The following is a 15,518-nucleotide window of genomic DNA, read 5'->3' as shown; positions in this document are numbered from 1 at the left end:
CACCTCGTGGGACTTCACAACTGCCCAGAGTGGGAGATGTAAAACACTCTCCCCTGCATATCTCCCCAGAGTGCACTGCAGCTGAACTAAGTAATGTCTCAACTATTTTCTGAACCTATCCAAGATAGGACTTGAAATCCATCCAGGTCCAAAAGGCTGTAACCACTTTAATCAAGGTTTTTGTGCTCCCCTGGCAGCACCTTTGCCATGGACTCAGAGCAGTTCTGGGTGTGAGCACTGCAAAGGATACAGAGGCTGTGGGAAGAACTGTAAACTCTTAACTTACCACCATCTTCTACTTTTAACATGTTGGACAAACAGTGTGAATTATCTATAGGCTTTACTCTAGCTGTAAATCTGCATTGCTGCCCAATGCTTCAGCCAGGGCTTGGGGACTGGATTTCAGAGGTTCCTAAGTACTTTGGGGGCAATATCCTGGAATGACCTTTCAAAGACGTAGTGAACAGAAAAGGCTACAACGTTGCTAAAAGAAGAGTTCTTCATCTTTAGAGAAAAGACAATTCAGGATTTAAAAGTGCAAGTTTGTAAAAGGGTGATCTACTGATGTTCCCAAGAGGGTGTGTGATTTCTGTTTGTTGTATGATTGTTTTATACCATATTTACACTGGCCAGTAAGGAATTCCCATTTCCTTTTCTCCCTTGATGTATATCTTGGTCTCTACAGTGTTTATTTATTTTCATTCCTTTGAAGCATTTAGTCACTGGCCATGGCTAGAGACAGGTGAATGGATGCACTAATAGCAGATGCCAGGTGTTTGCATGGCTTTTGGTCCTCACACAGCATCAAACCCACGTGCCATTTTGGCATCAAAATCCACTGCTCTCTTTCCAGAGGTTGTACTGGCAGAGAATTTTCAGTGTTTATATTTTTCTTTCCTCTGCTATGGATTTAATGCCACAAATCACCTGTTGTGACAGACTATGGATGATGGCAATGCCTTTAGCTGACCTCTTCATTTTCTCATCACATTAATCATCGTGACTCTTAGCCTTTTTCTGTTGGCCCTAAGTTTGCTGCAGAGTTATAACGACCATTCAGAGTGGAACAAAATACAGAAAGGCCTTTTGTTTGCCTGCAGTTTCTGAAACCACATCATGTTTTGACACCACAAAATCTGTACAAGAAATCCCTATAATTACGCAACATCAGTCCTAGAATCTGATTCATGGTATCCTCATAGAAAGTATAAACCTGTTCTATTTTATATAAAGGTGACTTAACAGTGTTTGAAAAACAAAAAGAAAATCTCTGAGAATCTGGACTAGTCAAATAAGGCAGAATTAATGTATTTGTTATTACTACTGCTTTGGCTGTCTTACAAAAACGTAACACCACTGATCTTAACAAAGACATCAGGAGTTCAGTATGAGATACAGAAAATGCTGAAAAACAAAATATTTTGTCCTATTTTGCAAGGTAAAATATCATTAGAATCTTGTCCTTGCTGTACAATATTAACTGCGGGCTCCTAATATGCCCTACCTGGAACTGCAATAAACTCTGCTCATCTTTGTGACTGCAGCTGAATGTTCCTCTTTAAAAACTATGGGTAGAGTGTATGTAATTGCCTCACAGAAGGGGGTACATAGGCTCAGAAAGTTTACATTTACATTTCCCAAATTCACAGAGACTCTTGTGGCAAGGCCACAAAAAAGATTCTCAGAACTTCCAGATGCCATTTGACTACTACAGACACAAAGCTACACTTCCTATGATTTAAGCCAATAATTACATCAAGGATATGTTGATCAGGAAGAGTTAGTCAAGGTTTTTTGTGAGTTTATGTCTCAGTAGATGCTAACTAACATTTAGAGAATTACTATGGCAAGCTGCCATTAGGATTTTACTGAAAAATACAACAAAGACTTTAAAAAGCATGTACAAATAGGCACAATTATGTGCACTACAGGAAAAATTTCATGTTGCAAGACAGAAGTGGGCAGTTTTAATTTATGATAGCTGAAGGAATCTGAGATTACTACTGACAGGATTTCCCTCTTTCATAAGATCACAGTAGTATAAATAGAGGTGACATATTGCTTCACTGAGAACTATAAAGTGCAGGTTTGTCTTATGCGGTGGTTTGCAGCAGTTGTTTGCAGATGGAAAAATGTAGGAGTAAGGTGAGGAGCTGCAGACAAGTCTTAATGTCTGCACAAGGTTCCAGGCCTTAAGGTTTCCGAAGTCTATTTTTAAACTTAGTTTCTTTGAAAAACCGGGACCTGCATCGAATGTCATTATGGTATAATGATCTATCTTCTTGCCAGAGTATTTGGGGATTACATTTCGCAGACAAGCAGAGCTATCTGCCAGAGATTGTTCTTCATGTTTGTGTCTGTTTTCTCTCTTTCCCAGTAAACTCTATGGCCTTCCATAGCTCCTAAGGCATTAAAACTAACTGTGCAAATGTCTTCTATTCTAGATTTCCACATACCTGTCTCTGCCCAAGCTGGCTGTTCCTGGCAGCCTGCTCAGGGAGCTTAGTGTGTCAGGAGCCAGCATCCTTCTTCTGCTGGTGTTCAAGCAGCTTCTTGCTGGGAAGCTCGCCTAAGTCTGCCCAAATGGTCTGGGTATCAGCAAAGATCATTGATAGACTGAGCTAATACAATCAACTTCAAGAGAAAATGATAGGAAGTAAAAGGAAAAATGCTCCCTGTTCAAGGATACTTGGCTAGATACCATTCCACAAACAATACCACCATTAAAGACCTCTGAGCAAAGGAAATTAATCTTCATTGCCCTGATTTCATGCTCAGCTTCTAATTTCACATAGTTCTACATAGGGAGGAGGTATTAGTACATTAGTATTCAATATGTTTGTATGCTATGCCAGCAGAACGTTGTGTGGCTTTTGAGACAGATGACAGCCCTCCAAAACCTCTGGAGTAGGGAGCCAAAAAGCTCTGTGAATGACAAAAGACCTCTGTGGGTACCATATGATCTCCATTTTGTGTGTGTGATATGGCAAATGCATGAGCTGCCTACTGGCTATGAAAATACTTGGAAAATTTTTCACATATGGGGGCTTAAGCATATGATTGCACCATAACATGATAAGTTACACATGTCTGGGCACTGAAGAATTTTGATTGTGATACTCAGGTGCATATTAGCCCTGAGGTCTCAAATCCTTTCCATGAGGTGATGCATTCCTCCAATCCTAAAGAGCTCTCCAGTGTGAACCAAATACTTCACAGTGATGAGGACTATTTTTCCATGGGTTTATTTATAGAAAGGAATTATTTTCTCACATGTTTTATCTATCGGTTATACAGTCTGACTGAGAGTGATGCTTCATGTATAAGACAAGTAGATCCACCAGTCAATGCTTGCTATTCCCTTACAGCAGAGATGTAGACAAATGTGCTTTGTAACTGTGACTATAAACTACTTGAAAGTAGGATTTGAAACAGCCAGGAGAAGTAATGTAACAGAATTTAAATGAGAGAAGCAGATTGGTGAAAAGTGCAACCGATATGTCCTTCCTATCTTGGCAGTTTTAGGGTCCCAAATACAAGTTTCTCTGGTTTTATTCTCTCCTTTGCTTGACATACAAAATTTTTCAGCAGTAAAAGGAGAGCTAGGGAGAAAGAAACTGTAAGTAGATAAGAAGACTTCTGTATGATAGAAGCATTGCAGACTTGATCTACTCCTTATCTGTTGGGAAATAAAATGAACAGGAGGATGTGTGCTAAATTTGAAACAGGGGTCAGACTCCTTCCAATTTACAAGAACTGTTCCAGATTAAATGGTCTGTTCAGACTTGGAGATTATTTTGGATGGAAAGAACTAGAGAAGCACTCTTGCTGTTTTTTAAAATACTCTTACTGCATTGGTTTCAAAACTCAGAAAGAAAACCAAAACTGTGTGTAAAATACCCCTCAAAATACATCAACACACTAAGTGAAGTGGATTTAGCAGTGATATAAAGTGATCACAAATTTCAATTAAAAACACTGCAGGGAAGACAAAGTATTAGTTTTTTCTTGGTTTTTCAAGACCTTGTTTTAACAATGTGCTTAATAGTCTGCCTACATTTAGGCATGTAATTTAAGTAAATTGGGTCTAAATTAAATTGCTGGCAACAAACAGCAAACTGTGTTTTCAGAAATACATCAACAGTTTTTTAAGATGGTTATTGTTAGTCACGGCAGAGTAGCTCACTGTACTTCTCAGTCTCCTCAGTTTATTCTGTATCCTGATTTGATTCTGCAAAAGTCATTGGGCTCCTCTACCTGCTTGCCTAAAGAAGCAGTTCACATATATCTTCATGCTCCAAGTTTTGCTCTTGTTCAATGGAAGGCTGAAAACTCAAAATAACTTCAATTTCACACAGTGTTAGTACAAAACTTTATGGGACTGGGACTAAATCTGCACTTCTGCAGTCAATTGTGGCCACATTAGGGCCATTATCAGCTCAGGCAGTTACTGAAAACACTAAAATAAAGTTTCACACTACTTGTCCTGCTGATGTGTTTACCAGGCCATATTATCTCCTCCACATGAATCCAGATATTGGAGATGCTGTTAGGCAGTCATAAAGAAAGAAAACCAAGAGAACAAGAACTACCTCCTTCGCCACACTCCTGCCCTCCCCCTAGCTTTCCCCCTCTGATCTTTAGTGAGGTTCTTTTAGACAGGGGTGTAAAACCAAATTTATTTCTCTGTTACGCTGGTGTGTATCTGATTAAACCCACTGCCATCATGAGAGATTTTCTGGTTTTAGACTGTTACAGGAGATAGTAACTTTTGGCAACAACCTTTATGTAGCATAGTGTAAACAGCTTGCTCTCATGCAAACAAATTACAAAATTGTGTATAGAGCAAGAGAATCCCTGCTTTTAAGCCGTAGTTCTCAGGAAGAGGAATTAAGTCATCCAACTTCGATATGTGTAATCCTCTTGAATTCTTTAAATTTACAACTTTCTATCGCTGTGTAAACTTGACTTTCCTTGTTGAGATGCTGCTCTCTAATTGTTTGCTTCTTGAGGATATGATTTTAAAAGATCATACTGTATCTAGTCATCTTGACCATCTGATGCAATTTAAGGAAAAGAAAAAAAGACCATTAAATATAGTTAACACAGCTTGGCTCTGTCTTCTTGTTTCTCCCCTACAGGCAATGGAAAAGGAGCCCAGAAAACAATTTGTTTATTATAAGCAGGTCAGTCCTCGGGGGGACTCATGGAATCACGCAGTGGGAGAGGACAATCATGGCACTGAAATGGTGGGTAATTTTATTTGTTCCACTTGATGGTCACAGTGGCATCATGCTGGCCAATTACTCTTGAGTCAGCAGGTTTCAGAGGTTAAGACCCCCTTGTGGGTTGCAGCACTGCAGGCAAAGTATTCAGGCCAGATTGAAACCGTTTCAACAGCAGAGACGCCAGCCGCCTTCTCCCTTGGAGTTCTCCTTTTTCAACTGTGTACGAGACATACATGTGATAAAATAGGCATGTGTCTAGCATCGAGACAGCTTAATTATTGAGAGTGGAAAAAATGCCAGCTTCAGATAAAGAAAGGAAGAAAATCAGCCAGAGAGACAGGCTATGCTGAGGAGGCATGAAGTGAACAAATATTGCAAACTTTGACACCAGGCTCCAAAGGAAAGATCATGTCTGGGAATAATCCTCATGCCAATAGTCTACTAGTGTTTCAAGGCTGCTGAACCTTTCACAATTTCATCACATTTTTCTCCAGTGGAAATGTTTCAAGCTACTTCTTCAGTGATCTGTAATTCTAAGGGGAAAAACAGCAGCAAAGCATTTGCTTTACCAGTAGAACCTGCCACAAGTGATTGGGCAGAGGCGGATATGAAAACCAAGAGAGCAGAAATAATGTGTGTAAGGGAATTGGGCAGGAGAGTTGTCCAGGACAGGCTGAAATTGTTCCATTAGGCTTAGATGAAATTCATTAAGTGACTCACATTTCATTTGGATTGGGGTATGGGAAGCAAGGAAGTGGCATTTTATCCTCTTAATGATAATACTACTGTTATGATCTCAGAAACAGGGGAGGCTTCTCAGGCTTAAGCTCAGTTGTGTATGTGACATTTCAGGCTTAAAACATCTCAAGTGTGTATTTCCTGTCAGAAATATTATGCTGTGAGAGCTATTCAGTTTCTCAAGGATTCACTGGAGAGTTAAGATCCATGCTTTAATGTTTTTTTTTGCTAACATCATGCCAGTTTGCAGTTTCTGGAAAACATCTCAAGAATCTTAGAACCAAGACATAGATATATTCTTATGATTAACAGTGGTGCTAATTTATCCAGAGCCTGCTCTTATGAGACAGAAATGATCAGTGGGACTCTGATGTCTTGCTCTGCAGAACTGGATCGATGATATTTTAAGCTTAATATAAATGTCAGGCTATTTGAATTTGCACAAAAAATCGGGATGTAGTGGAATGAGACAAAATGTATATAATCAGGATCTTATTTTTTAATAATTTTATTATTAGGAGTAATTTTTCCTACTTCAGCAATAGGAGGTTATGAGAAAACTTTGATCATGACAAATCCTGCAACTAACTTTTACAGATCAAAATGCATTTTGATCTGTAAAACACTGGTGCATTGCTCTTTTTTGGAAGAGATTTCCCAATGAAAGGAGGAATCCAAAGCAGGAAGTATTTTTAATCCTCTTCATTCCTCTAGCAACACTTTATATGACACAGACACTGGAAAAGTCACAATGGCAAGTGCTCACACTGTGGCTGTAGAAAGTCATGTATTTGGGCATCAAAAGTGAAGCGAACCTCAACTCAAACTCTTGTAAATCAGGTACATTTTAAACTGCAGTGAACTGAACAGTGGCAGAAAGTTAAGCACATACTTGCTTGAGCTGCTTTCTAAGCTCTGGTCACTGTGAGTGTTCAGTCATTGTCACAGAGTTCTAATGAACAAAGGGCATGTGAGAATTCATTACAAAAATGAAGAGAATAACTTTAACATCTTAATAATGATCTCTTTAACAGCCTGGGAATCTTTTTAGTTGAAAGTTCAGAACGTGAAACAGAACCTATGAGAAAGATCAGAACCAGTCTTTTCCAGCTGTGTTTAACTGCTTGAACTACACATTCACTCCTCCTCCTAAAGAGCTGTCAATTAACCCCTGCACGACACACTCAGGCAATGAGTCTGTACAGTTCAGAGGTAGTTCTTCTCTCAGCTGCACCTGAAACACTACTTCATCTTCCAGATTTTGCTCCTGCCTATTTTACAACCTTGGATTCCAAACCAGGGAAGATGCTAGACAAAGAGTAAATTAGCCTGAAGAAAGAGCTCTGGGAGGAGGGAAACTAGAGGAAGTATTTAGTTTCTCTTTCCACTGCTATTAATAAAATACCAAATAGGAATATATACTTTTCAGTCTTTACAGTAGTGGAACAAGAGATATTGCTAAGAACAGTATCATTTCTTTGGTTTAATTGGATACACTGTTTTATTAAGTGTGTATAGTTAGAATATCATGTTTTAGAGATGATTGTCAGTGATGGTATAGAGCTTGTTGTGCTTTGGATTCCCTGGGAAAAATAAGGCATAATTAATTGTAAATACTCAAGTTCATTTTGATGGCCAATATTTTCAACTTTGGTTGAGGAAGCTCTCTTTATGAGACAAAAGACCTGAAGGAATAACTGATACATGCAGCAAATTTGTAAATCAATAAAAGAATGAAGAGGGATGTCTTCCTACTCTGCTGAAACAGGCTTAAATAGATTGTGTACCAAATTAAAAGAAAAGATGAGTGGTGAATTTGCCTAATTTCCCCAAATCAGGATAAGAAACTTAATCTCTTTTAAAGGCTTTTACCATAAATAGATCACAATAAAAAATAAATAAGACATGAGAATATATTTTTAATTATAGGAACCTGTATTTCAACATCCAGCTTACTCTATATTCCCGATGCTTATTTGGTAATTTTGTCTAATATTATGATTTTTCTGGGACCTGCAGGATGGGATGATAAGAAACATGTCAGTGAGTAATAGAAAGAAAAAAATGTAGTGGTTTGTGGGATTTCCAACCTTGTCATACACTTCTGCTGAAAGGTTGTGTAAGATTTTATCATTTACTTCACCAAAATAAAATAGCAATTAAATAATTAAATACACCAAGAACATTTCAGGGAACCATGAATGTCTGTACAAAAGTTTTGTTGTTTTTTTTTTTTTTTTAGTGATATACTGTACAAATTATTAGGGCAAAATCTGTCACACAGAAAAGATATTTCAGCCCTTAGGTATATTCATGAATATGCAGAAACAACCTCAGACGTGGAGAGTCTCAGCAATCTGTTGTAAACATGTGTCCTTGTGTATGGATTTTCATGTACGTACAGGTATAGATTGATAAAGATCTACTGAACTTAATGCTTCAGGGGAAAACAATTCAGGACTTCAATAAATTTCACTTGGAAGACTTATTTCTGAGACATCTTGAAGTCAGGTTGATAACATATGGAATTGGCACATCTCCTACACATCTCAGACAAATCTGCACCTAGTCCCCTCAGTAAATGTCACTTATTAGGGACTTCACCACTATGACAATAAAAAGAATAAGAAATCTTGCCTTGCAAATTAAAACCTCTGTGAATAGCTGGCAAAGGAGAAAATACATGATTAGTCATTGCTGAAATGCCTCTTCATGTGAGGGGAAAGCACATGATTTCACATCCAGTCACACTGCTGCCACACACATCCATCAATTCTGTTTTACCTCAATAGAGTGAAAACAAGGCTAGAATTTAGAAGGGTTCAGTAACTTGAATTAAGACCATAACTGAATTTGAAGTTCTGTGGCTGGAACAATAAATACATTTCATAAATCTGATCCAAAGGAATTTAATTTTTCTCTAGGGCTTTTTTGTTCACATGAAAGAATAATTCCCCCCCAACTTCCTTTTTTATTACCTAATTTTTTAACCATAGAATTGAAGAATTCCTGGTGTTGGAAGGCATATCTGGACATTGTTTCTTTGAAGCCCCCTGTTCAAGCATGGCCAGCTAGAGAAGGTTTCCCAGGATGCTGTCTGGTTGGGTTTGTAATATCTCCAAGGATGAACACTCCACTGTCTCTCTGAGCAACCTGGCACAACTGTTCCAGTGCCAGTGTTGCATTCAAGTTATATCTTTGCAGCTGCCTGCAATAAAAAGTCAGGAGGTGTAAGACAATATTCACATGTCAGAAAGAAGTCATCCTCTTGCACTGATTCATGGCCTGCTGTGAGCATTTGTATCTGGTTAGTCCTGGGAACTTCTGGTAGAATTTGAATCAGTTTTTCTCCTTCAAGTCATCCAGCAACTTCTGCAAAGTATCCAGGTGCCAAAAGGAAAAAAAAAAGGAGGTTGGGCTCTGACTTATGTGCATCAATCCAGGCACAGTCCAGGGAGAGAGATTCAAGCCCACTTTATGACTGATAGGAGAGTTTAAATTTTAATTTAGAGCATTGATGGCACCTCCCAAATATGCTATACAAGTCAGGATGCACAAGGCTAGATTTTAGGTGGACCAGCATTTAAGTGTGGTTTTCTTCCTGAAAGCTTCTGAAACCCTTTTAAAAGTAGCAGTAGAAGGGTGGAAAGTTTTTGCTGTTAAGCCACTGCCTGCAACTCTCTTCAGGTCTGTTCTCCTGTGAGTTTTCCACATAAAATTTGCAGAATGACAGCTACCTGTGGAATGAAGAAGCCTGAAGGACAAGCCACATGCAGATCTACTACTGTCCTTTCTTTGAAACACATCCAACATGCTGCAAAACACACCATTTCCACACTGCCTTTGGAAAACGCTTTCTTGACAGAAACATTTTTGACCTTTGGTCTATAGAAAGTAGATACAATATTAATAAAATTTGGGATACAATGGCTCCAACTAGACTCAGGAGCAAATTCCCACATTACAGTGTTTGTTGTCCCCTACTGTAGGAGAGGAAATCTACTGAAACACACCTTGTTTATTTGATCAAGATTTCCTCTGTAGGAAAGTGACTTTGCCCACCAATGTTTTGCCCTGATGCACAGTGCGAATGTGGCCAGATGTGGACCTAGAGACTGGGTCTGTGGGGTACACAGGGAAATGCACCCACCCTGTCCTGTGGATAGAGCCTTGAGAATCGGCTTTCCTGTTAGCCATTACCCCCTGACCTTTCCAGCATTTGTCTGGCATGTTCTGCAGCCACTACTTAGTGGGGAGCCAGAAAAGAGAAGACTGTGTCTATTCACTGGAACCTGGTGCTTTGAAAACTCCAGCATAAAACTAGCTCTGCACTTGGCAGCTGGATGCTGGATGTGTGCTGTATGGGGTGAGAGGTTATAATTCACAGCTCCTGGGCTGAGGTGTGGATGAAGGAGGGTTGGATTTGTGATGATTATCCTTTGCATGTGTAAGAGGAGTCTTATCTCTCATCCTTATCTCTGTTAAAAGGTGGACTGCAGAGCTGTATGGCTTAGATTCCTCTTTTTCAGAGCATCTGTGTAGGAGTTTTATATTGGTCTTGATTTTCCAGAAGGTTTCTGAGTGTTTAGAAAATGTAAAACTTCATAGTTTCATGTGAATTCTGGCTTCAGTGCAAATTTGGAATAGGTCTGATGTGATGCTGTGAGTGCTCTGCGCAGCTGTATTGCTCACACCTGGTAAGACCAGTGTTTCCTGAATGCATCAGATTTCCTGAGCACACATGATGTATTAATGTGCACAGGAAGATACCTGGCTCTTTATTTTGCTCTGCTGAGGCTTGCTGAACATATAGGAGAAATCCAACCCCAAAACCTCAGCTGTGTCCCAACTTAATTTCAGCTAGAGAAAGGATGATGCAGGTGCGTGGTAAACCTACACAGGGGCATTGTAGTCATGTGCTGCCATTAAAGAGTCAGGGAAAAGTTTGAGTAGACAATAAAACCTGACTGTATTCCATAAACATAAGGAAGATTTCCTGACTAGTATGGGAACAGTGTGCCAGCATATTGGCTCTGGAAGTCAGTCCACAGGATGGTTCATTGAGCCATGCATTTTATGTGGCTCAGAAGCAAGAACAGAATGGAAAGGAAAGGTGGAAACAACATTATTTTTTTCAGTGTTGAGAATCTCAGAAATCTTCCAAGAAGATGCTACTCACAGTGAAAGTTTTCTGTTTTTAAAATGTAATCTTGTAGGCTGTTGCCTGCAACACTAAGGTAAAAGGTCACATTAAATGGTGAAGATCTTCACTATGGTGTTCTCCTATGCTTTCATTCCATGCTTTGGTCAGCCAGACAACAGGTTCCTCTGGTAATATTTGTCATGTCCTTGGGGACTGTCCCTATGGAAGCCTTTCTGAATTAAGCATGTCAATACTTCTCTTTGAGAATTGTCTGCCATTGCAATCTGTTTTTCAGCTGCTTGAAGGTGACTACAAGTCTACTGGTTACACTTGATTGCTGTCAAGTCTGCTTTTTTCTGGGTAGCTATAGGAACAAGAGACACTTCGTAGGTTTTTTTTTTTAAATAAAATGTAAGATTTTGAATAGAGAGAATGGGAATGTGCCTCATGTTAATAATACTGCTCAAAAAATAAATTATCATTTGTATGCATACACATATATGCTTAAAAGGGCTTGTTTAAATTAAAAAAAAAAAACGGGAAATGTAACATAGCTGGAACAGATTAAAACAGATGAGTCTAGGTGGACCAGAAAACATATTGCACTGATAAGGATTTTTTGTTCTTAATTCAATCCTACCATAAAGTAATTTATTACCCATCACTTGTTTTTCTAGAAAGGCCAGTGCAGCACCATTTGCTGTCTGATTGACAATGTAACTTTCTTTTCACAACTTGTAATTTAAAACAGGAAGGCTGCCATTCACATCAGTTAAGAAGTCTACATTTTAGATTACCTTGAAAGATTTGTCTTTGGCATGAGTTACTGGGTGGTTCAAATATTATCTCCCAGCTGAATGCAGCATTCCTAGCTCAGCATAGTCCATGCATATGTAGTGACATGCAAAATCTAAATCAGGAGTAACTAAAGAAATGCATTTCATTTCGACTCTATGTTTCTACCAACTTAGAAGTTTTCCCTTTAAAGAGCAGCAGAAATTGTCATTTTACATTCCTCAACAGCAACTGCAACAGTTCAGACTCTGCAAGCCTGGCTTGTCACCTGATCATACTTTGAAATCTGCAGCTAATCAGTACTGGTCCAACCAGGAAGGGTCACAGCAATCCTGCTGAACTATTACTGAGGTGTTACAAGACATGGACATTATTCATCCTCACTAAAACCAGGCAAGGAATAAATAAAATGAAAGCAAGGATTAACTATTGTATATTTGCTGTAGTATCAACATGAGACGATATGTTTCCAGCTTTATATCTCCCATTAAATGAACATTTTCTGACCCTAATTCTCATCACAAGCCATGTCAAAATCCTACCTCTTAAGCATTAATGTCTGGGCTATACTTTAGGCCAAATCCTGGGAGCAAGGTGTGTAAGATGTACTGTCCTTAGACTCAGATCAGGTCTGTGTCAGGAACTTTTCCCAAGACTGTAGCACTGATGTTTTTATGCTTTCTTCTCTCTCTTTTGCCTTTTCTCCTTCAACACTTCTATACTGACAAAAGTTAAAGTCTAGTGGTGTGATATTAGCTTGCAAGTTGGTCATGTGCTTGGGCAACCAGGAGAAGCACTGCTGGACACTTAGTCATTATGAGTTGTGTATATGCTGCTGGAGTGTGCTGCACAGTTACATCAGCAAAATCTCCTGGAGAGAAGGATTGTTTTTGGATACTTCACTGAAATACTGGCGTGCTCTTTTTTCCAGCTGCACTGGATCAGAGCAGGATAGCTCCTGGCACATGTTAGGCACCACTACCAGAGATTAAAAGAGCATGGGAATAAGGCTACAGGACAAGTCATTTACAAGAGTGGCTCTGGTTCAAGGGAGGAGAGAGTCCTGCTCCTGAACAGTTTGACTTGGTCATAACCTGTCAGTGAAGGAGCAATGTAAATGCATGGTTTGACATCACATGGTACCCCTTCAAAATACATCTTGCTTCTTTCAAAATGCGGGACTGCATGGATACTGTACTAGAGTGCTCATCTGTGTAGGTAATATACGCTGCAATTCTAGTTATGGGCTCCTAAAAAAAGTACAATGCCAGATTCTAAGATCTTTCTCAGACAAAAAATCTCTTATGTTTAGGAGCAAAGCAATGTGAGTAAGAGATTATCTGGACTGGAAGTCCTAAAAACTGTTTCCTGTTTAAAGGTGGGAACAAAAACCACTCATGTGATGGCAACATATTTGTGTTTTTACAAATGCCACAGAACAGATCCTTCCTCTCCATTAGTGACCTAAGAAGCAAGCAGCCATTTATTTTAAGAACTATGACACTTCTTCTCACAGGGTCAAAGCAGCAAGCATTGTACATGCAGCAGCTCCCTTCTCAAACATATCAGCTTAAAGTGCAAAGAGAATAGCCATTATTTCAGGTTGTCTTCCAGACATCTCTTGTGAAATTTTTACTTTTTATTTTAAACAGGGAGATATAAGCATGGTGGAAAAGGAATTTACCAAAGTGTCGTGATCTAACCCCAGTCAGCAGCTAAGTACCACACCAGTCACTTTCTCGTTTTTCTGCATGCCTGGTGGGGTGGGGAAGAGAATCAGAAAAAAGGCAGTACTCTTGGTAGGTTAAGAACAGTTTGATAATTCATACAGAGTTAAAAACATGATGAAAAGTAAAGAGAAAAAGAGAGAGGAATAAATCCCAGGAGAAATAAGTGACGCACAATAAAATTGCTCACCACCTGCTGACCGATGTCCTGCCAATTCCTGAGTTATGGTTGGCACTTCCCAGCCAATGCCCCCGTTTATATACTGGGCATGCTGTTCTGTGGTAAGGAATATCCATTTGGCCAGTTCAGGTAAGTTGTCCTGGCTGTGTTCCCGCCTGTCTTTTTGTGCAGCTGCTTGCTGGAAGAGCACAGGAGGCTGAAAAGTCCTTGATTTACTTAGCAACAACAACAGTGTGTTATCAACATTACTCTCATAATAGATCCAAAACAGAGTACTTTAACAAGTACTAAGAATGAAATTAATTATCTCCCAGCTGAAACCAGAACACAAAGATGAACAGAAAACATTTCTCAAACACACAGGAGTCAGATCTAATTAATCTGAAGTTATTTGAAAAATGGTGAAGAATTATACTTTCAAAAATCACTTGTACTTGGCCTAAATAATTAGTCCATATTGTGCATTCTTTCCATTAGTATGTAACAAAGACCAAGGAGAAAGATGTTAAAAAGGCTATAAACTTACCACAGAAGCTCAGAATTGCAACATCATCATTGTTAGCCTAACATAGAAACTGTAGCAGTGCAGGAAAAGGCAAGAACTCATCATAGATAATTCTGCTCCATCTCTAGCCTGGGCAATTATAGAGGCAGGAAAAAGGGGTTTACTAGAAGAAAGGATCCATAGAGCTCTAACTAGGTTAGTGTTTTAGGAAGAACAAGATAGTTAGGCTTGCAGGCTTCTGGCTATGCTCCCTTCTTAGCACTATATATCAAAACAAATATATGTGATGCAGTAAATGGGACTACACTGCAGAAAAGAATTATTCCATTTATGTCAGCAAGTGTCCATGTAGATTCAAAGCCTTTTGGCAGGGGTAAATGCAAAGTTCAAGGTGAGAAAACCACTGTATGGGACAATCCCAGGATGCCCTGTGCATAGTATTGCTTCCACCAGAATGGCACACCTAGACAAAAAACTGTAGGAGCTTTCTATCATGAGTGTCAAAATAATGCAGTGTCCTTCAGGTACCTATGCCATTTTGGCCAAAAGGAAGCATACTCCTTGTCTGATTTTTTTTAAACTGGAAAAGAATCCTATATCTGGGATACCTCCTCTTAAATGCTGAAAAACAGTGGATTTTATTTTATTTTATTTTATTTTATTTTATTTTATTTTATTTTATTTTATTTTATTTTATTTTAGTTATAAGTTTTAGGCTAGCATAAAAACTTACCAGCATTGTGGCAGGGCTGTTTATTAAAGTATTTCCCCAACTTTAATTCTGCATATTTGATTTTACTTGTTTTTATATAGATACAAAAATGTATATAGTTTATCATGATTTTGGATGTTCTTGTTACTAGTAGTTTCTACATGTGTAATTAAAAAAATCTACTAAAGCCTTCTGATTATATTTTGTGGCAATAAAAGCAATGATGAGACATACCTAATTTATCAGATCAGTCTTAACTGGAGGAAAAATTTCTTCTCAGAGCTAAGCAGTGCTGATTTTTTGAGTTTTTCCTGGTACAGAAGACCTGAAAGATTATTTGTAATTTATCAGTTACAAATATACTGCTTGTAAATATCTTCTAACTACCATGTCCTCCTGTTAATTGAAGGCTGACATTTCAACACTCCGAGACTGTTTTGGTCTTATCCTTTTCCCAGAATCCCTGTATGACAAGCTGGTGTATTTGTC

The 15,518-nt window shown here is 38.8% G+C and overlaps 1 long non-coding RNA gene across 1 annotated transcript in view; it reads left to right on the top strand.

The window, feature by feature from the left end:
• LOC148185066 (uncharacterized) overlaps window positions 1-15,518 on the top strand; it is a 58,633-nt gene that overhangs the window by 39,920 nt on the left and 3,195 nt on the right. Inside the window, exon 2 of the long non-coding RNA XR_015773130.1 lies at window positions 5,142-5,249. This is a non-coding gene — a long non-coding RNA (uncharacterized LOC148185066). The remainder of the gene's footprint in view (window positions 1-5,141; window positions 5,250-15,518) is intronic.

The sequence above is a fragment of the Pseudopodoces humilis genome, chromosome 1, assembly GCF_049639895.1.
Source record: "Pseudopodoces humilis isolate 2021_Gansu_Grassland_sample_001 chromosome 1, ASM4963989v1, whole genome shotgun sequence".
Taxonomy (NCBI): Eukaryota; Metazoa; Chordata; class Aves; order Passeriformes; family Paridae; genus Pseudopodoces; species Pseudopodoces humilis.
This window is presented reverse-complemented; position numbering and strand designations above follow the sequence as displayed.